At 42.5% G+C, this 23,788-nt stretch overlaps 1 protein-coding gene across 9 annotated transcripts in view; it reads right to left on the bottom strand.

Annotated features, from left to right (window-relative positions):
- Positions 1–23,788, bottom strand: part of Ehmt1 (euchromatic histone lysine methyltransferase 1) — a 173,245-nt gene that overhangs the window by 107,760 nt on the left and 41,697 nt on the right. For 2 of the 9 annotated variants that reach the window (XM_028868690.2, XM_037204715.1), the window contains exons 1-2: positions 17,477–17,593; positions 16,506–16,565 (exon numbers count right to left, since the gene is read on the bottom strand). The exons of the other annotated variants lie outside the window; for them this stretch is intronic. The gene's annotated coding sequence lies outside the window, so the exon portion shown is untranslated. Of the gene's footprint in view, positions 1–16,505; positions 16,566–17,476; positions 17,594–23,788 lie in introns of those variants that run through there. 9 annotated transcript variants of the gene reach the window in all.

The raw sequence follows: 23,788 nt of genomic DNA, 5'->3' as shown, positions 1-23,788 counted from the left end.
GGACATCACTTTCTCCTGATCCAAGGCTAGTCCATCCCTCTTCCCAGAAGGACCTACAGTGGTTTTCAGTGTAGTCTAAAGACACTAAGACCAGGTTTCTTAGGTGTTTGTATAGTCACTCAGGGAAGGAGTCCTGTTGGAACTTGCTGTACCTGCTCCTGACCTACAGGGAAACCATGGATACTGATAATCATCTTTGTCAATCATTTGACGTGAAAGTCAGTCAGGACCACTGAGTTTATATCCAGTCCCAGACACATAGACAATTTCAGTAGGCACTGTTCCACACTATCAAGTTCAACTCAGAGTTCTGAGACCAGACAAACTAAATGTGGTTTTACATCTTCAAAGACTGGTGAACAGTGACAGTGATACAAAAGACTACATGTGACACAAACCTTAACACTGAGGCAAAATCATCTCCAATTCTTTTAAAGAAAAAGCTCACAAACCCGTTGTGATGGTTAATACTGATTAACTTGACAGGATCTAAAAATCACCAGAAACAAACCCCTGGACATGTCTACAAGGGATTTTCTAGACTAGGTTAAGTGAGGTGGTGTGACATCTACCTTGAATGATCAATTTGTCACAACCTAGAATCATGAGAGAAGAGAGCCGAAATGTGGAATTGTCTACAATGGGTTAGTGTTGGAATGTGGTTCAAGAATGGAGTCATATGAAGGGAATTCTGAGTGCTCATGAGAAAACTCCAATAAAACAAGAAAAGAGTCTTGTGACCTCAGTTTCTTCAAAAACACAAAACTGTCCTTGCAATGTGCTGTTGTGTCCCTCCCAGGTATAGTAGATAAGAGTGAGTTTAATTTATTCATTACAACTGGCTATTATTATTTGTTGATATGCCTCTATGGAAAAAAAAAAAACATGGTTTAGCCACATGTGGTTTGTCTTTGTAATTGACCACCTTACTCTTGTGATTCTTCTTAACCCTCAAGAGTATAAATTGTCTGATGCTCTGAATAAAGTTAGTGCATAAGACTTTAGACTTTAGTCTGCCTCTTTTTTTAGGCTCCACTCTCCCAGGACCTACCACCAGTAGAGCAGTAAACAGGTTGGTCTGTGAAGAACTGTCATAGTTAACAGATATGGGAAGATACAACCTAATGTGGGCAGCACCATTCCTGAGGCAGAGGTCCTAAGCTGTGTAAGAGTAGAAAAATAGAGCTTAAGGCAAGCAAGCACGTATGTGTACTTTCATTGTTCTTTCTCTGCTCTTCAATGTGGATGTGATGTGAGTAGCTGCTTCTTTCCTGTCTTCACTCCCACAATAATGGACTGTAACCCAGAACTGTTAGTTAAAATAAACACTGTTTCTCCTAAGTCACTTTCTTGCCAGGGAATTTTATCACAGCAACAGAAATGAAACTAGAACAGGTGGGAAGGTAAGATTCCGTGAATTGAAATCCTGGGCTGAGGAAAAGCAAAGCAGCAGAGCAGCAGCATTCTTCTCTCTGCTTCCTGACTGACTACAGTGTGAGCAGCACCTCAGCCTCCACCCACCTCTACTGTCCTACTATGCAGGCTGTGTACTCAAACTGTGAGTCAGAATAAAGCCTTGCTTCCTCCAGTTGGTTCTGTCAGGCACTCTGTCCTAACAGTACATAAAGTAACTATACACTCCTGCTCCTGCTGGAGGAAAAGAAGCAAAGGCAATACTCTGGCAAACACGCCCAGGTCTAGTTGGCACCCTTTGTCCCTTTACCCTGTCTTGTTTTCCATTAGTCTGTCTCACCGTTTGGTTCCATGGACAGCAATGGTCTTGTACCTCTAACATGTCTACAATGACCAGCAGGAAGGAGGAGGAAAAGTTGGCAGGGATTTCCCAAGAGTCAGCAGAGGTATCCTTCAAGCCTCTACCTCTGCTCTCCACAGAGATGATGGCACTCTAGGAATAGCCCAGTTATGCAATCAGTACCCGCTGCTCTAAAAGACTCACTGTTAAAGGCTTATTCTCTCACTTGTGCATATATGAAAGGATATAGTGTCTCCAACCTTTTCCTGACTCTTTTTGCTTCCTGGCTGCCATGAGAGGAGCAAGCACAGATATGCAATGTCCCCGAGGTAGTGCTGAAGAATGACAACCACATCACAAGAGCACAGCAATGCCTGAAAAACTCCTGCTGCTGCTAAAGTCTAGACACTTGCAGCATCAAAAGAGAAGGATCATACCCCTCTAACACAATGATGATGAGCAAGCTCATATAAATACTAAATAAATGAATGGGTAAAAAGTAAATCAAGGCAAAGTTCTTCATACTAAATGTCAACCAGTGAACACAAACAGAAGATGGGAGTTAAAAGTTATCTCCTTACAACACCAACCAAGTCACCATTTTACCAAAATCACCATACTTGTTCAAATCTGATGCATTAATGAATACTAAACCTATTAAATCAAAGTTTGGTCTTTAAAAAAAAAAAAAACCAAGGTATAAGCCAGGTAAAATGGCCCACCCCTATGATTTCAACATTCAAAAAAAAGCAAAATTTATTTTGAGTTAAAGGGAAACCTGGGCTCATAGCAAGACTCTGTTTCTCGAGGAGAAAAACAAGGGGGGAGGAAGGAAAGAAGGGAGAAAAGGAAACCAAAACTCAGGAGTATTCTCATCATCTCAAAGCATTCTTTTTTGTTTTGTTTTGTTTTTTTTGTTTTTTTGAGACAGGATTTCTCTGTGTAGCTCTGGATGTCCTGGAACTTGTTTTGTAGACCAGGCTGGCCTCAAACTCACAGAGATCCGCCTGACTCTGCCTTCCCAGTGCTGAGATTAAAGGCATGCGCCACAACCGCCGCCACCATCACCTACTCAAAGCATTCTTAATCACAATGAAAACTGTAGTAGAATATTATTTTAAGGTGTGTTACTTTTGTTTATGTTTATATGCAGCTGTGTTACTGTGCCTGTCTAAAACACTGATGGTCTAATAAAGAACCAAATAGCCAATAGCAAGGCAGGAGAGAGGATAGGCAGGGCTGACAGGTAGAGAAGATATATAGGAGAAAGCTGGGAGGAGGAAGAGGAAAAGAACTAGCCAGAGAAGGAGGAGGACCCAGTGGCCAGGCACCCAGCTACACAGCAAGCCACATAGTAAAAGTAAGATTTACAGAAGTAAGAGAATGGAAAAAGCCCCAAGGCCAAAGATAGATGGGATAATTTAAGGAAATCTGGTAAGAACTAAGCCAAGCTAAGGCCAGGCAATGGTAAGTAATAATAAGCCTTTGTGTGTGTGATTTATTTGAGAACTGGATGGCAGGCCCCTCAAAAAAGAGAAAAAATAAACACCATTTGAAAACAACACCAAAAAAAAAAAAAAAAAAAAGACAATTACCTCAACTATATGGAAAAACCTATCTTGACAAAGTCAGAACCTTACTTGATGAACTTGATGGACACAATTCACACACTTTTGCCGTTTCCTGCATGATGCTATAACCTGGAACCAATTACACAAAAGTGCACGGCAAATTCAAATTGAGAAGCCCTATAGAAAACAGGTGGCCTATACTTGTCAAAACTGCTCATCCAGAAGCTGGAGAGGTGGCTCAGTAGCTAAGAGCACTGGTTGCTCTTCTGGAGGAGGCAGGTTTGATCCCAAAGGACCTGTGTTAAATTCCCAGTGCCCACATGATAGCTCACAACAATCTGTAACTACAGTCCCGGGGGATCTGACACTCTCTTCTGGTCTCTGCAGGCACTGCACACATGATACAAAGGTGATACACGCAAGCAAAACAGGCATTGCATAAAATAAATAAGTAAATATTATAAACATTTCTTTTTACTATTATGGTATATGTGTTGTATATGTGGGTATAGGCACACATGTGCATGGCACACAGACAGAGTTCAGAGGATAACTTTCAAAATTACATTTTTCTCCTCTACAGTTGTATCCAGGAATACAACTCAGGTCATTAGGGTCATGCAGCAAGCACCCTTACCGACTGAGTGATCAAACTGATGCAGCCCTCCAAAAAGAGACCTTCCGGAGATATTTCTAACCCTAAAACGGTGCTTTCCTTTTCTTGCTTTCGTTTTTTAACATTTATTGTGTGTCTGTTTGTGTGGTGCATGCATGCCTTCAGAAATCAGAGGACACTTGAAGGAGTCAGTTCTCTCCTTCTATCATGTGGGTCCCAGGGACTGATTGTTTTTAAATAAAGACAACATATACATAGCATTACAACTGAATGAACTTTCCTCATGAATGACAGAAAAGTTACAAGTACCTATTTATCAAGTCTAACATAAAACAACTTTGCATCAAATACAATTTGTTAAAATACAGTTAACCTAAATTTCACAACAGATTCAAGATGCTTTTTAAAAAGATACTTTTCTATATTAGGAAGTACATATCATTAAACTAAAAATTTCCATATATCATTAACTTCAAATTTATTAAAGGGTCAAATGCTACTTTTCCAGGAAAATGACCAAGCATTTCTGGCATTTAACTGCCTGCTCCTGCATTCCTTCGTTGTATCTGCATATCACGCACATCTGACATCACCTAACAAACAGGACACTATGGCATTCTGTAATCTGCCCTGTCAACAATCCATTAGAGACAAGAACTCAACTTCTGCAAAAACTCATTTAGAAGAGTAGTTCCTATGAGAAAGAGTCTTTTTGATCAAAGATGAGTAGCCCACCAAAGAGTTAGCAGTCTATGAAACTCTCCCTGCCTGTACACCCAACCCTCGCTCCACACCAGACATTCCTGAAATTTGGTTCTATCATGCCCTTTTTCCTTTTGTGCTGATTATGAATTAGTCAATCACATCATATTGTGAGGTGGAGCTCCCACAAATGGACGGAAACACAGTCACCGGCCTACATTAGGACAAAAGCTAAATAAAATCTCCACTCCTGTGCACTCACTCATTTATTTAGTTTGGATTGTTGGGTACCCTTTGCAAAAGCAAAATTATCTTGCCAAGTTACTTTCACTTTGTTGATGTGTCTCTTTGTGTGACACCAGGAATATTCTAATATTCTTTTCCAACATCCCTTCAAATGCAATCATTTTATTCTTCAATGCCTTAATCTACCACAGCATAACCTGCCTATCAACTGAGTATTTTGTCAGCCAACTAATAACAGTAGTTCTTGGGGGATGGGGTTAGTAAAAGTTTCTTGATTCTGCACAGAATCTCCGATGATTACTAAAAAGCTGAAGAGAGCCCAGCAGTGGTGGCGCACAACTTTAATCCCAGCACTTGGGAGGCAGAGGCAGGTAGATCTTCAGCTTGAGTTCCAGGACAGGCTCCAAAGCTAGAGAAAGAAACTCTGTCTGGAAAAAACAACAACAACAACAAAAAAAAAAAAAAAAAAAAAAAAGGCTGGAGAGAAGCAAAAGAAGGCTTTACTTGGTCATAAGCTGGGCCAGCACAGCAGCCACATCCTCTCTACTGGCCAGGCTGAGAAAGCCACAAACAGACGATGTCCACGCAGAACAGGTTAGAAGATAACATCATTTCATCCCAGGACTCTTCTGCTCACCAGAAAGCTGTGCTCTGAAAGGTGACTAAAAGGCTGGCTGAGCCTGCTTTCTTTAAGACACATGAATAGCCTGGGTAGAAATATCTTCTTGCTATTCTCATTGGCCCTACCAAGAACATAGTATACAACCCAAAAGAAGAATTTCTCATCTCAGTATCATCGTTTGTAGTGGGTAGCCATTCCAGCTTTGGTCTGGAAGTTCCAACCCCCATTGAGGCTTTGTTAACTATCACGCCTACAAGGCGGGGCCAAGAGAGGGCCCTGAAGACCAGATCCGGATACGCCACTTGTGTCCTGGACACTGGACGCTGGACACTGGAGGTAGACCAAGCAGAGTTCTCCAGAGAACACTGCCGGACTGCGCTGTGTCTTTCCCAGACCCTGCACCTACCTATCCCTTCATTTGTAAGATACGCCACTAAATAAATCTTCCTTTTAACTACGTGGGGTGGCCTTAATAATTTCACCAATAACCATTTTAACGACAAAAAAATATCCTTACATGAAGGTAAAACTAAAATCCTACCAGGTGTGGTGGTGGTGGTGGTGGTGGTGGTGGTGGTGGTGGTGGTGGTGGTGGTGGTGGTGGTTGTGCACACCTTTAATCCCAGCACCCAGGAAGCAGACAGGCAGGAGGGTCTCTGTGAGTTCCAAGCCACCCAGGGCTAAACAGTGAGACCTCTCAAACAGACAAATGTAAAATCCTTAAAGTTACTGAAATTTAAATGGCTTCAAGGTCTTCAAAACAGTGGGAATGGGGGAGGTGAGCCCCCACTGTGCCCTCCCTTGAAGGAAGACTGGAACCAAGACAATGATGGGTCGATAATGACCCATCCTGACCAGGACCACATCTTGACTGCTGAATTATCCATATCTCTTGCCTTAAACATTCACAGTCATTTTAGGACCCTGGGTCACTAGATCTCTTCCCAATTTGGCCACATTTAATTTTTTTTTTTTTTTTCTGTTTTTCTTTATCAACTTGGCTCTTCTACAAGAATGGCAAAAGCTAGCTTGTGAGGGAGGCCAGGGGCACATGACTCCAGTAACAGTCCTAAAACTAGTTCTGTCCCAAGGGCAGATCCCTCTAGTACTAGGAGTTCCTGCTCCACAGAGCTCAACCACAGCACATGGGTTCAAAATCCTGCTGTTTCACAGATTCAACTCTGGCATCTGATGCTACTGACTAGGACTTTCCAGAAAGTGGTAGAACTCACAGACAGGTAGGTGTATACAAGACTCCAGGCCACTCTCCATCTTCAAGCTTGTCTGCCAGGACACTCCAAGCTTTGTCCCACCCCTTCACATATGATTTCCCACCTTCTCTTGAAGCCATCGACACATCTGGTTATATACCTTAAAGATCAGGCAAATGCAGAGAAAGCCAACTATAACTGGTATATGGGTCTTGGTTTAAAGAAGTCTAAGCCAGTTCAGGAGAGATCAGGACATAGGATTCCTTATCAACAGGGCAAGGTGGGAAGATAAGAGTGGCTGAATAAATTCCTCTGAAAGGAAGATGGGAGGAAGTCAAGAAAATGTTTCTGCAGGGAATTGACACCCTTGGCACTTTGGCCTCCAAGTATTTCTATCCACTATTTGTTCTAGGGAACAGGTCAGCTTTTGCATATCTACCCATCCTCAAGGACAGCCACAGAGCAGGAAAACATTAAGGAAGGGAAACTTCTAGCACTCTGTAAACTTGTTCTGGGGATTTTACAGCAGAGTATGATCTCAGCATTTTACAGTGGGGGGAAGGGGTGGGTGGTGGTTAAGAGGAGACTCTTATCCCTATACAGAGGGCATAGCCAGCTGGACTTTCTTCACATACAGGGCAAAGATCACCTTCTCTATCAGAGAGCAGAGACTTTGGGGTCTACTAAAAATAAGAAAAATGTCAATGTGTTGGTTTGAATGAAAATGGCCCTATGGTTCCTAGGAAGTGGCACTATAAGGAAGTATGGCCTTGTTGGAGTAAGTGTGTCACTGGGCGTGGGCTTTGAGGCTTCAAGTGCTCAAGCCAGACTCAGGGACTGTCTCTTCCTCCTGCCTGCCAAACCAGATGTAGAACTCTCGGTTCTCTCTCCAGCACCATGTCTGCCTACATGCAGCTATGCTCCACCATGTCGGTAATGGACTAAAACCCTGAACTATAAGCCAGCCCCACTTAAATGTTTCCCTTTATAAGAGTTGCTGTGATCATGGTGTCTCTTCACAGCAATAAAACCCCAACTAAAAGAGTCAAATTCTGGCTTGCCACTGACTTCTTTCTGCCTCAGTTTAGCTGGGTGCTCACAGGTTAGAGTTAGCTCCTCCTCAAGAACTGAGAGTACCAAGGAAATATGCAAGATGTAAACAGTTCTCAAAAAGAGGAGCATCTTTAGCTCAGCAATCACAGAGACCCAAAGCACTCTTCTTCCCCTAAGTCTCCACACACCAGATTCACCAGCTAATTATCAAAGGAGTGGGGGTGGGGGAAAGAACCCTTTCATTGTCTGAGATTTTTCCCCCTTTTGTCTTTTTGTTTTTTCCCTTGGCAGAAAAAAAGAGTCCATTCCTAAATTTGGAATATATAATTGATATCCAAAGTAGCCCCAGAAATTACATTTAAGGAATTTTAAAATCCAAAACAGATTCCTTTCCCATCTACTTAACCCTTCACTGGTCTTTCTACTAAGAAACAAACTCTCCACCCCCCTGACCCCACCCCCTGCCTCTAACAAGGCTTCATTCAGTCACTCACTGCACTTTCCCCAAAAAGGCAGGACTAAGATATATTCTTCTATGGGTATCCCCCCAGCAATCGTACCCAGACACTGGGGTCTATGTTCTCTCACCTTCACGCTGATGGACCCCATAAGTGCACAGACCAAGAGAATATGGTGCAGTAAGTCCCATGTGTGGTGGTATTGTGTTCCCCAAAATATTGTGCACCCTAATAAACTTATCTGGGGTCAGAGACAGAACAGCCACTAGATACAAAGGCTAGAAAATGGTGGATCTCTGTGAGTTCAAGGCCACATTGGAAACAGCCAGGCATGGTGACTCACGCCTTTAATAATAGAAAGCGAGCCTTTAATCCCAGGAGTGGTGGTAGAAAGCAGAAAGGTTTATAAGGCATGAGGACCAGAAACTAGAAGCATTTGGCTGGTTAAGCTTTTAGGCTTTGAGCAGCAGTTCAGCTGAGATTCATTCTGGATGAGGACTGAGAAGCTTCCAGTCTAAGGAAACAGGATCAGCTGAGGAACTGTTGAGGTGAGGAAGCTGTGGCTTGTTCTGCTGCTCTGATCTCCCAGCTTTCACCCCAATAACTGGCCTCGGGTTTGATTTTATTAAAAAGAACTTTTAAGATTTCTGCTACACCCAAACTATGGCATTAGCACTGCCCCTCTGCCATACTGGCTACCACAGTACTGCCCGGCCACCATGGATGAGCAGCCCCATTCACACACAAGAGGCTGCAGATGTTCCAATCAACAACATAACAGTGAGCAAAACCACACATCTAAGCATAAACAAGCCTTCAGATGAGTTCAGCCCAGTGCCGAAGGCTTCCAAGCCCAGGATCTAGACTCATGAACCAGAAAAATAACCACACACATACTCAAGTCCCTTGTCTGAGCCTTACGGTTATTTCAACCACTAAACTACATGGCAGGGTATTATGTGGCACTCTTCCTTCTACCCACCCCCACTTCCTAACTACTACAGATCCCTCCCAGTGTGAAAAGGGAAGACATCTGTGCTGCTAGCAGGAGTCTGGCACACAGAACTCATCTGACAACCCAAACTCTATGTGCACTGGCCACTAATGTCCTGGGCTATAATGACCTAGGCTAAACAGCCCTGTCAATAGTCACAGGAAATGTAATTATAGAAAAGATGAGCAAATCAATTATTTAAGCAGTTAGACTGGCCATCATAAGGAGATCTGAAAGGGACAGTCACTAAGCAGGAACAAAGACAAGTACAGCCTGTAGCCCTTCTTCTATAAACACCCTTTTAAGGCTAGGAAAGAAAAACAAAAGCTACATAGTTATGGGAGCAGAGTTATGTAATTCCTAGCAACAGAAAGGCTAAGACAGAAGGATCAGTAGTTTGAGGCCAACCTAGGCCACAGAATAAGACGCTGCCTCAAACAAAACTCTGTACAACTCAGCTATGACTAGAATGAGCTCTGACAGCAGAGAGTTAAATGAAACATGTACATGTTAATTTGACTTTCCCTTAGACTCACAAGGGAAGACATATTTCCAGCCACCAACAAGTATGTGATTTTCCCTTAATTTAATATAGAACAAATAAGATGAAAACTCATAGAATCTACTCTTTTGGTTTGTTTGCTGTTGTTTGGTTTTCCTCTATCTTTTATTTTTATTTTATTCTGTATTGTATTTTATTTTAGAACTGAAAGATTGAATTTTTGGCCTTGCCATGCTAGACAAGTGCTCTACTACTGAGCTATACCCATAGCTATCTTTCTACATTAAAAGAAAAAATATACAGCCTACAGTAGTTTGAAAGAACATGGTCCCCAAAGGGAGTGGCACTAATGGGAGGTATGACCTTTGTTGGAGTAGATGTGGTCTTTTTGGAAGAAGAGTGTGACACTGTGGAGGCAGGCTTTGAGGTCTCATGTATGCTCAAGCCACACCCAGTGAGGCAGAAAACTTCTGTTGCCTGTGAGTCAAGATGTAGAGCTCTCAGCTCCTTCTTTAGCACCACATCTGCCTGCCCACTGCCATGTCCTGCCATGATGACAATGGACTAAACCTGTGAACTGTAAGCCACCCCAATTAAAATGTTTTCCTTTGTAAGAGTTGCAGTGGTCATACTTCCTAGCAATAGAAAACCTGACTACAACACAACTTCACTAAACTGTCCTGATTTAGCCTTTGATTTTGTGATCCTCATGCTTCAGCTTAGTGAATAGCTAGGATTATAGGCCTGTGCCACCAGGTACAGTCCTTTTGAATTTGATTGGTACAATGACGACACTTTGATTTATGGACAAATGTAAGTTTCCGGCCTTTCCAAGCTAACAGCTTTCTTCCCAGACAGTCCCTATATTATCACAACAGCATAGGGCATCTGCCTGGTCACCACATCAGCCTGTTTCCCATGAAGGCAGTTCCTGACCCCACAGTATGTAATGTGTGTTCATGCTTATCAACAAGCTGCTGCCAGGCACTTGTACCTACTTTGCCTACACAGCTGTGAACAGGGAAGCCCATATTCCCTCTCCCTTTCCCTTAATGTAATATAGAACAAATAAGATGAAAACTCACAGAATCCAGTGGAAGCCACAAGGCTACTGACCACCAAGAATGAATGCATCAAGGAAGGCTGAGGAAATAGTTCCTTCAGTAAAGTGCTTGCAGGCTAGGAGCCTGAGTTCAATCCTCAGCACTCTTGTAAAATGTTTGGAGTGGTCGTGGGTACTTACAATCTCAGCACTAGGGAGGCAGAGACAGGCAGATATCTGGGGCCTTTCTAGTCAGCCAGTTTAGTCTAACAAGCAAGACCGAGGTCCCCATAAGAGACCCTGTATCAAAAAACAAAGTGGATAGTACATGAGCAACACCACCCAAGGCTTACCTCTGGCCTCTACACACAAGTGTGAACTCCAGGTCAGATGGGGGGCAGGGAGGGGAGACTGACTGAGACTCCAAGGAGATATGGCAGTAATAGTGACTGCCTAACACGAGCAAGCCCTAGGTTTGATCCCATCACTACAAACACAAAAAGTCTCAGAGAAAGAAGTTTGAGCATTTTGATATCCGTATCATGAAACCTTGTTGTGAAATAATCTTTTTGTACACTGTGAGAATTTGTCACTCAGACTGGGTGAATGGCCAATACCTAGGCAGGATTTTCAGGCACACAGGACAGTGGGAAAAAGAAGGTGCCAGGACTCAGAGGAAGCAATGTAGGCAGTACAGAGTAAAGGTAATAAGGCACGAGGCAGAAAGTAAATGAATAGAAATGCGTAAGTTATAAGAGCCATTTAGAAACAAGCCTAAGCTATAGGTCGGAGCTTTCATAATTAAGAATAAGTCCCCTTGTCATGATTTGGGAGCTGGCTAGTGGAACAGAACAACTACAAAACCTAGATAACTTCAGTTCTACTCTAGAGATCTACTTATTAGCACTTGTGTGTTTGCCAAAGTTTTCATAATGAAAACCTATAATAAGGAGGGAAGAATGCCATGTGCCTCACAAATGCATCTGTTTTATGAAAATTGGTATCAGAAACCCAACAGCTCCATTCTACAGGATACTGACGGGCTCCTGGCCAAGTTAGTGGTATGAGAGACCACAGTGGGGAAGAGAGACTGTTGTCATACACACAAAGACGCAAAAATGTTAGGAGCCTGCTGAGAACACATTAATAACACAACAAAAAGGCATTCTGAGCTAAGCAGAAGAGATCTACAAGCAGTAGATGCTAAAAAAAATTACTGGTCATTTTACATTTTGCCAGCTGTAAAAACAGCATTGTGCTTTGACTTTTTTAAAAAATATATTTATTTTATTTAATTTGTATGTGGTGTGTGTGTGCACGCTCGCAGAGGTGAGAAGACAACTTGGGGGAGTCAGTTCTCTCCTTCCAACACGTGGGTTCCAGGGATTGAACTGAGAACTTATATAGTCAGGCTTGGCAATGGGTGCCTTTATCCACATCTCATCAGCCTGACTTTTCTTAAAGTTTACATTTTTAAGAATATGTAGTGTATTAGTCACTGTTCTTCTTTGAAGTAGCTCCATGACCTAGGTAACTATTATAAGGGAAATCGTCATTTACTTAGGGGCTTGCTTACAGTTTCAGAGGTTTAGTCCATTATCATCATGGCAGGGAGCATGGCAGTATGTAGGCAGGCACTGGAGCAGTAGCTGAGTTCTATGTCCTGATCCATAGGCAGAGAGATACTGAACCTAGTATGAGCTTTAAAAACTTCAAAACCCACTGGTAGAATTTGCTGAAGGAAGCAGAGGCAGACTAGGCTACACTTTGGCTAGGCATGGTAGCACACACCTTATATTCCAGCACTGGGGAGGCAGAGGCAGGTGGATCTCTGTGAGTTCCAGGACAGCCAGGATCACACAGGGAAACCTTGTGTGTAGGGGGTGGGGGTGGGGGAACAACAATAAAATAGGCCTTCGAAGCCCACCCCAAGTGACACACTTCCTCCAACAAGGTCAAACCTCCTAATCCTTTTTAAATAGTGCTACTCCCCGGAGACCAAGCATTCAAATATTTCAGTCTATGGGGGCCATTCTTATTCAAAACATCACATGCACTAAGAACTTAAAGGTGAAAATTTTATGACATCTCTAATATTAGAACCCTGAGCAACAACAGCAAAAGGTCCAGAAGGAAAGAAGACAGACGCTATGGTAAAATACTGCAATCATCACACAAATTCTTTGTTTTCTACTTCATACAGTATTCAGATTGAATATTCATAAACGTCTAATTAAAAACTGCATCTAAAACACAAGATATGTAAGTGCCTTCTTTGAACCAAAATGGAAAAAAATAACCATGAGATCAGCATGGCTCCATACTAGAAAGATGTCACCAACAAAACAAAACCTGGGCTTACAATCAGACTGGCTAGCTTGCAATCTCAGCTCTACAATTTAGTAGAATTATAACCTTAGTAAAATAGAGTAACTATAAAAAACCCAGCTCCCCACCCCCACCCCCACCCCCGCCAAAGGAATTGGTGCTACAGAGGAGTTAATTCTGAACAAATAAAGTCTGTTTTGGTAAAAAAAAAAAAAGAGGGGGGGAGGGAGAGAAGGGAGGGAGGGAAGGGAGGGAGGGAGGGAGGGAGGAAGGAAGGAAGGAAGGAAGGAAGGAAGGAAGGAAGGAAGGAAGGAAGGAAGGAAGGAAAAGAACAGCATAGAGTTCTATGAGACAAAATGATGTTTAGAACTACTGATGATACACAAGCATTCAATAGACATCTACCATTATTATAAATCAATATATTTACTTAATACAAAATTTAAAGCTGAGAAGTAGTGGCGCATCCTTTAATCCCAGCACTTGGGAGACAGAGGCAGGAAGATATCTGAGTTCGAGGCCAGTCTGGTCTACAGAGCAAGTCCAGAACAATCAGGACAACACAGAGAAGCCCTGCCTCAAAATAACAAAATAAAATAAAGTCTTTAACATCTGCCACATGCTAAACAGAACTCCCATCTTGTTATCCAAACCAAATTGCTCAACATGAACTCCAGTCTCTGGACTCTGGTCTCACTTAGCAAACCTCCCCCAAGTGAAAACAGTACCTACAGTCTCTGCCATAACTTTTTTTTTTTTTTGGTTTTTCAAGACAGGTAGCTTTGCGCCTTTCCTGGAACTCCCTCTGTAGACCAGGCTGGCCTCGAATTCACAGAGATCCGCCTGCCTCTGCCTCCCAGTGCTGGGATTAAAGGCGTGCGCCACAACCCCGCGGCCATAACCTCTTCTTATGATGAACCTTCTTCACTACCTTCCTTTTTGGTTTTTCCTTATTTTGAGACGGATATTACTATATTCCAGGCTGGTCTCAAACTCTTGGGCTCAAGTGATTCTACTGCTTCAGCTTCCCAAGAGCTAAAACAACAGGTACATTCCAACATGCCCAGCTACCATCTTCCCCTTAAAATAAGAGAGAAGAAGAAAACAAAGACAAACAAACAAACAAAAAACAAAGCTGTAACTGCTATGTTAAAAAGCTGTTGGAGTAGGTTGGGGATTTAGCTCAGTGATAGAGCACTTGCCTAGCAAGCGCAAGGCCCTGCGTTCGGTCCTCAGCTCTGGAAAAAAAAAAAAAAGATTAATTTTAGGGGCTGGAGAGATGGCTCAGTCTTACAGAGGTCCTGAGTTCAATTCCCAGCAACTACATGGTGGCTCACAACCACTTGTAATGAGATCTGGCCTGCAGGGACACATGCAGGCAGAATATTGCATTCATAACAAATGAATGAATGAATGAATGAATGAATGAATGAATGAATGAATGAATGAATGAGTGAATGAAAGCTGTTGGAGGAAGACTAGACAGATGGCTCAGCAGTTAAGAGCACTGTCTGCTTTTCCAGAGAACCTAAATTCGATTCCCAGTACCCATGTGGAGGTTTACAATTGTCTCAAACGCCAGGAATTCTGGCACCCTCCTCTGGCCTCTGCAGAAACCAGGCACACACAAGGCACACAGACATACATGTACATGACATACACATAATATAAAAACTAACTCGTTGTATCCTTACTTCCTGCAGCATATAAACAATATAAACCCAGACAAGCAGGCAGAGAGGCATGATTCATCCAATTCCAGTACAAAAGGGCAATCTTTCCTGGATGAAATTCTGACTTTTTTTTTATGCCTTTCCATGTGTCTATACACATCATTACCTCCCTCTACCTTTTTTACTCCCTGAAAAATGCCCTCACCTGCCTTGCCCTGTCTTCCTGCATCCATTCCCCTCCCCATCAGCCAACTATGATACTGGCTCCACTTCCTATAAGCCCCAAGCAGTCTGGGTTGGTATGACCATAGCGGCAGTAGACACAGAGCACTGGGTCTTGGCTACTTGATGGAAACAGAGAACATGCTTGAGGACATGCACTACTCTCTAACACACACAAGCACATCACATAACCAACAACATACAAGGGCATCTGAGTCTTCCCTGGATTCTCCCAATGACTCTGTCCTAGTGACGCACACAAAAGACACTTTTACCGGGCTGGAGAGATGGCTCAGTGGTTAAGAGCACCGACTGCTCTCCTAAAGGTCCTGAGTTCAATTCCCAGCAACCACATGGTGGCTCACAACCATCTGTAATGAGATCTGGTGCCCTCTTCTGGCCTGCAGGGACACATGCAGGCAGAATACTGTATACATAATAAATAAATCTTTTTTTTTTTTTTAAAGGACACTTTTACCTAATGTTTGTTCTTTTACAACTGTAAGAACTCCTTTCTAATATAGAAAGAAATGTGGGTTAGAATCAAACATAATGCCCAAAGATCCCAAGAAATATTCAAAGGTCCATGCAAGTGGAATGCTAAGATTGGCCCTGCACCTGGAGTAGTATCACTGATACTCTGCATGATTTTCATTTATGTCATTTCTAATTTTTCCAGAGACCAATCAACCTTCTCATTAGTTACTGCTGACTATTTTTGCATGTCAATAGAATCAGAAATTTCCTGTGAATGTTTATTCAACATTATTTCACTGAAAGTTTCTGAATTCAAGAAGAAAGGGAATAAAATAAGGAGAACCAAGAAGCTCGGTACCATGGTCCAAATAAAGGGAACAGGGTAGCCTGTAATAGGAATCTTAAAAAGTTCTTATTAATAAAATCAAACCTGTGCCAGGTATTGGGGTGTACACTGGAAGATCAGAGACAGAACAAGCCACAGCTTCCTCACCTGGCCAATTCCTCAGGTGATCTTGTTTCCTCAGACTGGATGCCTCTGAGTCCTCATTCAGAATGAATCTCAGCTGAACTGTGTTGCTCCAAAGCCTAAAAGCTTAACCAGCCAAATGCTTAACCAGCAAAATGCTTCTTGTTTCTGGTCTTCACGCCTTATATATCTTTCCTTTCTACCGTCACTCCCTGGGATTAAAGGCTCACTTTCTGGGATTAAAGGCATGTGTCACCATGCCTGGCTGTTTCCAATGTGGCCTTGAACTCACAGAGATCCAGAGGGATTTCTGACCCTGAAACGCTAGGATTAAAGGCGTGTGCTACCACTACCAATCCTCTGTTTAATATTGTGGCTGTCCTGTTCTCTGATCCTAGATAAGTTTATTAGCGTGCACAATATTTTGGGGAACACAATACCACCAGAGTAGCCAAGGCCAAGAGTAAGCCAGTTCTCATCATCATAATACAACACCCATCAGGATAGCTATAACAAAGATGTACAATGGCAAGTCGCGATGAGGATGTGGGGAAATTAAAACTCACGTTCACTGTTGGCAAGAAAAGAAATTGGTGCCATCACTGCACAAAACAATACAGCAGTTCCTAAAAACAATAAAAACAGAATTACCAGCTAGCTACCTGGATCCATCTTAGGGCCCTTTATCAGAGCAAACTGTGGCCCTGTGCCTCTGCCTGGCCTTTGTGCCCAACAGAATGCTAGTACTTGGACCAGGTAGCATAGTGGGAAAAAATGCAGCGTAAGTTTTGGGGGAAAACCTATACTTCTTTGTTATAGTTGTGATTGCATGCTCACTGAGATAGGACAGGCAACCAAGACTGAGCTGAGAATGGGAAGAAGTCCTTAGGAGCAATCCCATAGTGGCTGTCTTTCTCTATATGGAATTGGAGCAGAGTGCTTCCTTGATCAATGCAATCCCCCCACATAAATATGAGGACACCCTTAAAAAATTAGTTAAATGACAAGATAATATATTGAGCCCCTTAGAGTAGCAGGCATAGAATGGGATTATCAGCAAACTGTCAGCAGTTAATTGCTATGTATAACAAACTATGTAACATATATGTAACATGCTATGCTGTCCAGAGTATGTTGGTAGCATCTTTCATGTTATCCTTTGATTTGGTAGTAAACTGAAAACGAGAGAATAAGATGGTAAATGTTGACTGGTCATTCCTATAGCTGGCAGAATACAGTCTGCGTGGCTTGGGTCATGGAATGTTGACTAGGGACAGAAAGGGATGAGGAATGAAGAAAGGCCAGATACACATAAAAGAAAGTTGGGATCAGATAAAGAAATGCTTGTACTGACAAGGGAAACTCAGCATGTTTATTAGATACAGCGGAGGGGGAAGGGTGAGCTAGTCTGTAGATGAGCAGTTTCAGGCTGTAAACATGCTGGAAAAAAAAGTAGCAGTAGCTGCTAGTCTTTGTACACACTGTCACTCGCACTTGGACTCCCAAGGAAAGCTCTGCCATCTCTCTTGAGCCTCACCTGGGTAAAGCTTTGACACTCATGTGGGGAGGAGGCACTAGAATCCTCATAGCTGTGCGTATGTCAACAATGCAAATTCACTCAGGACTTCACTCACTTTTGGGCTTCCTCTGCTTCCTAAAGAAAGTATTGGATAGTGAGGAAGAAGAGATCAAGGTGAAAGTAACAAACGACATAACCCTCAGATCTGACCTTTAATAAAGAAGGGGCAATCCATGACTCAACATGGAGATGGCGGGGATTCTTAATAATCGTCTGGTGCATGAGACCATGATAGTCAGGTAATCTGTTTCTGAAATGTGTTAGGAAGGACTTTCAAGCAATAAATGAAATAACCTTGTCTTAGTCACTGTTCTATTGCTGTGAGAAGACACCATGACCTCGGCAACTCTTGTGAAAGAAAGCATTTAATTGGACCTTGCTTAGTTCAGTCCATTACCATCATAGCAAGGAGCACGGCAGTACACAGGCAGACACAGTTCTGGCAAAGTAGCTGAGGGTTCTACCATCTTGATCCACAAATAGCAGGAAGAGAGAACAAAACAGGGCCTGGCTTGGGCTTTTACAATTGCAAAGCCTACCCCCAGTGACACATTTCCTCCAACAAGGCCACACCTCCCAAACCTTTTCAAACAATACTACTCCCTCATTCAAATATATGAACCTATGTGGGCCGTTCTTATTCAAAACACCACAAACCTCTTAAGGTCTAAGTTGTGAAGCCATGGGATGAGAAGACAAAGAGATCGGTTTTTGTGCTGTGGAAACAGAAACTAGGCAATCTAACCCACTACTCTCATAGAGAGATGGCAGCACGATTTGAGGCAATATAAGAGAAATTAGTCCTTGATAGGAGCCATTACAGATACTTGGTTATCACCATATTCTGAAGCCCCAATCAATATAAAAGTCTAGAAAACAACAGAAGAAAGAGACATTATTGAATGAATTGCATAAGAGAGGCAGTATTTGATACCCAGTTTACTGGGTTTTGCTGTGGATGGTCTGTATGTCAAATGCTCTGATTGGTCAATAAATAAAACACTGATTGGCCAGTGGCTAGGCAGGAAGTATAGGAGGGACTAACAGAGAGGCGAAAAGAAAGAACAGGAAGGCAGAAGGAGACACTGCCAGCCGCCACCATGGCAAGCAGCATGTGAAAACGCCGATAAGTCACGAGCCACGTGGCAAGGTATAGATTTATGGAAATAGATTAATTTAAGCTATAAGAACAGTTATAGCAAGAAGCCTGCCACGGCCATACAGTTTGTAAGCAATATAAGTCTCTGTGTTTACTTGGTTGGGTCTGAGCGGCTGTGGGACCGGCAGGTGACAAAGATTCGTCCTGACTGTGGGCAAGGCAGGAAAACTCTAGCTACAGGGTTTTATAGGACCTTTTAATAGGTTTTCTGCCCCCTCCCTCTGCCCCATAATAAGTTTCTCTGCCAGATTAAGCCAAACTGAAAAAGTGTAACAACAGGTTTATTTGAGCAAAGTAATTCCCAGCAGGTTCTCCAGTCCCAGAGATCAAGGCCAAAGAAGCCACCCGCCTGAACTAAAACAGGGAGATTATATAGGCTGTAGGCGAGGGGTGACGATGTGTCTGCCACAAGCTGGGTTTGTGCTCAAGTATGGTCACTTTAGGTGAGGCAGCCAGTTTCAGGGGAGGAAGCTGCTGTAGCCACCAAGATGTGCAACTGGGCTATTTGATGCCTTCCTTTGTTTGAAGATTCCAAGTGGGCAGGGTTTGGAGAGACTGAAAAGGGGCTTCTCAGACCTTGCAGGAGTGAGCTGGAGGTTCCAACCAAAAACTTTTGATCACAACCGAGTTAACGATGTTGACTGAGCAGGAACCTAGGGAATGGTATGATACTTTAGTGGCTCTGCTGAGCCTCATGGAAAAACATGATCTTTACAAGGTAGGAGAGGCTCCAGCAGATATAAATGATTTAGACCAATATATAAGAAGGATTTTTAAAGTACAAAAGGAATCCAAACTGAATGAAATAAAAAGTACAAAGCAGACAAAGTCTGTCAGAGTCACTCAAAACCGAACCATCCGGGCGGTTCAAGACTTGGAAAGAAAAATACTCAACTTCATATGGAAAAACAAAAGACCCAGGATAGCTAAAAGAATCCTATATGATAAAGCAACCTTTGGAGGCATCACCATCCCTGACCTCAAACTCTACTATAGAGCTATAGTAATAAAAACAGCTTGGTACTGGTATAAAAATCGACATACGAACCAATGGAATCGAATTGAAGACCCTGACATTAATCCATGCACATATGAACACCTGGTTTTTGACAAAGGAGCCAAAACTATACAATGGAAAAAAGAAAGTATCTTCAACAAATGGTGCTGGCATAACTGGATGTCAATATGTAAGAGATTACAAATAGATCCATATCTGTCACCATGCACAAAACTCAAGTCCAAGTGGATCAAAGACCTGAACATAAATCCAGTTACACTAAACTTAATAGAAAAGAAAATAGGAAGCACTCTTGAACACATTGGCACCGGAGACCCTTTCCTAAATAAAACACCAACAGCACAGACCCTGAGCACAACAATTAATAAATGGGACCTCTCGAAATTGAGAAACTTTTGCAGGGCAAAAGACACAGTCAATAAGACAAAAAGACAGCCAACAGAATGGGAAAAGATCTTCACCAACCCCACATCTGACAGAGGATTGATCTCCACAATATATAAAGAACTCAAGAAACTAGACATCAAAATACTGTACAGTACAATTAAAAAATGGGCTAAAGAGCTAAACAGAGAATTCACAAAACAAGAATCACAAATGGCTGAAAGACATTTAAAGAAATGCTCAACATCCTTAATCATCAGAGAAATGCAAATCAAAACGACTCTGAGATACCACCTTACACCTGTCAGAATGGCTACGATCAAAAACACCAATGACAACCAATGTTGGAGAGGATGTGGAACAAAGGGAACACTCCTCCACTGTTGGTGGGAATGTAAACTTGTACAACCACTGTGGAAATCAGTATGGTGGTTTCTCAGAAAATTAGGAATCGAACTACCTCAAGACCCAGCCATCCCACTCTTGGGCATATACCTAAGGAATGCTGATTCATACCATAAAGATACATGCTCAGCTATGTTCATAGCAGCACTATTTGTAATAGCCAGAACCTGGAAACAACCTAGATGCCCATCAACGGAAGAATGGATGGAAAAAATGTGGTACATATACACAATGGAGTACTACTCAGCAGAGAAAAACAATGAAAGCATGAAATTTGCAGGCAAATGGATGGAACTAGAAAAAATCATCCTGAGTGAGGTAACCCAAACCCAGAAAGACAGTTATGGTATGTACTCACTCATAGGTGGACTCTAGAGATAAAAGAACAATCAGACCACAACCCATAGAACCATAGAGGCTATATATATAGCATGGAGGGCCCTAGGATGACTGTGGCTTATAATAAATTTCGGTTTTACTCAATTATTGAAAAAAAAAATAGCCAAACGAATGGAAACACATGAACTATGAACCAAAGGCTGAGGGGCCCCCAGCTGGATCAGGCCCTCTGAATAGGTGAGACAGTTGATTGGCTTGATCAGGTTGGGAGGCAACTAGGCAGTGGGACCAAGTCCTGTGCTCATTGCATGAGTTGGCTGTTTGAAACCTGGAGCTTATGCAGGAATGCTTGGCTCAGTCTGGGAGGAGGGGACTGGACCTGCCTGGACTGAGTCTACCAGGTTGATCACAGTCCTCGGGGGAGGCTTTGCCCTGGAGGAGGTGGGAATAGGGGGTGGGCTAGGGGTAAGGGGAGGGGGTGGGAGGGGGGAGAACAGGGGAACCCGTGGCTGATATGTAGAACTGAATGGTACTGTAAAATAAAATAAAAGGAAAAGAAAAGAAAAGAAAAGAAAAGAAATTGCACCCTAATAAACTTATCTGGGGTCATAGAACAAAACAGCCACTAGACAGACATAGAGGCCAGAAAATAATGACACACACACCTTTAATTCTATCAGTTGGGAGCCAGAGATCCATCTGGATCTCTGTGAGTTCAAGGCCACACCACAAGGTATGATGACATATAACAGCATTATTTTTTTGTTTTGTTTTGTTTTGTTTTTTTTTTGGTTTTTCGAGACAGGTTTTCTCTGTGTAGCTTTGTGCCTTTCTTGAATCTCGCTCTGTAGACCAACAGAGCTGGCCTTGAACTCACAGAGATCCGCCTGCCTCTGCCTCCCGAGTGCTGGGATTAAAGGCGTGCACCACCACCGCCTGGCCACATACACCTTTAATCTCAGGAAGTGATGGCATGAAGCAGAAAGTCGTGAGGATCAGGAACTAAGTTTGTTAAGTTTTCAGGCTTTTAGCAGCAGTTCAGCTGAGATCCATTTGGATGAGGACTCAGAGGCTTCCAGTTTGAGAAAATAGAACCAGCTGAGGAATTGGCAAGGTAAAGTTAGCTGTGGCTTGGTGTTTCTCTGATCTTTCAGCGTTCACCCCAGTACCTGGCTCCGGGTTTGTTTTTATTAATAAGACCTTTTGAAATTCGTGTTACAAGAAACAATTACAAGTAATAATTAAAATTAAAATACAGTACAGGAACAAGCCATGGTAGTATACCTATAGTACCAGTACAAGACATTAAAGCAGGATTATGAGTTTGAGATCAGTCTCAGCTACACGATAAATCCCCTATCTCCAACAATTAAAAAAAAGAAAAAGAAAAGGAAAGGAGAGAGAGAGAGAGAGAGAGAGAGAGAGGAGAGAGAAAGAAAGAAAGAAAGAAAGAAAGAAAGAAAGAAAGAAAGAAAGAAAGAAAGAAAGGAAGAAAGAAAGGAAGAAAAAGAAAGAAATGACTTTTGAGTTAAGAATCTAATAACTGATACCTTTCATGCACAGGCTCTTTTTTGTGGGTACTCAATCCATACCCCTGGAAGAACTAAAATGCCCCAAGTAGTGAACCTGGAAGCAGATCCATCCCCATGAAACCCCAACTCTGAAAGACACTTTAACTGCAACCATGGTCACAGTCTTGCCAAGATTCTTGAGGCACAGAAATTCTGAAAAAAATACACACGCAGAGGCAGGCGGATCTCTGTGAGTTCGAAGCCAAGCCTGGTCTACAGAGCGAGTTCCAGGGACAGGCTCCAAAAATTCAGAGAAACCCTGTCTTGATAAAGCAAAAAAATAAAAAATTAAAAAAAATAATAAAATAAACATGCATTGTTCTAAGAAAAAATAAGTAAATAAAAACAAAAGGGTTTGTTCGGTGGTAGAGCAATTACGTAACACATATACAGCAGCCCTGGGCTGAATTCGCAACACTACAAAAAAATAAATAGGGGCGGGCAGGGGGCTTTATAAAAGCAATAAGGAAAACACTTGATGACCCTGAAATGAGGAAGTACTGATTCTAAACCATACCCCTAAGACTAGAAATCATAAAATGAGGCCGGAAGTTAGCTCAGTCGGTAAAGAGCTTTGTTATGCAAGCATGATCCCCAGAACCCACACACAATATCTGGCACAACAGCACATGCTGGGGATCGCAGCACTGTGAAGGCACATGTGGTTCTCTGGGGATTACTAGAAAGGTGGCTTAGCAAAATTGGTGACCCCCATAACAATCAGAGAATCTGTCTCAAAATACAAGGTGGACAGCTTTTGAAGTTGTCCTCTGGCCATCTAGCATATTCGTGCATGTGCCGACAGAAAGACAGACACAAGAAACCATAAAACAAATTTAAAAAATTTTAAATATAAATTTGTGGCTTTATCCTAATCATCATTTTTTTTTTTTTGGTAAATTTTATGTATATGAATGTTTTACCTGAATCTATGTCTATGCACCATTGGTGTGACTAGTTACTCACAGAGGACAGAAGAGAGCATCGGGTCATCTGAAACTGGAGTTACAGATGGTTGTGAGCTGCCATATGGGTGAGAGGAAGCAAACACGGGTCCTCCGGAAAACAGCCAGTGCTCTTAACACCGGGTCATCTCTCCAACCCCTATCATAATCGTCCTTATGAACACAGTGGCCTGCCAGGCGTGGTGATACACACCTTTAGTCCCAGCACTCAGGAGGCAGAGGCAGGCAAATTTCTTTGAGTTCAAGGCTAGCCTGGTCTACAAGAGTGAGTTACAAGGCTACACAGAGAAACACTGTCTTGAAAAGAAAACAAACAAAAAACAATGCAGTGGCTTTGCTGAACAAGGTAGCACATGCCTACAATCCTATCAACCAGGATCTCAAGCAAGTTGAACGACAGGCTTGCCTGGGCTACATAGTAAACTCCAA

The sequence above is a fragment of the Peromyscus leucopus genome, chromosome 4 (genome assembly GCF_004664715.2).
Source record: "Peromyscus leucopus breed LL Stock chromosome 4, UCI_PerLeu_2.1, whole genome shotgun sequence".
Lineage (NCBI taxonomy): Eukaryota > Metazoa > Chordata > Mammalia > Rodentia > Cricetidae > Peromyscus > Peromyscus leucopus.
Note: the sequence above shows the minus strand (reverse complement) of the source record. Positions and strands in the feature narration are given on the sequence as shown.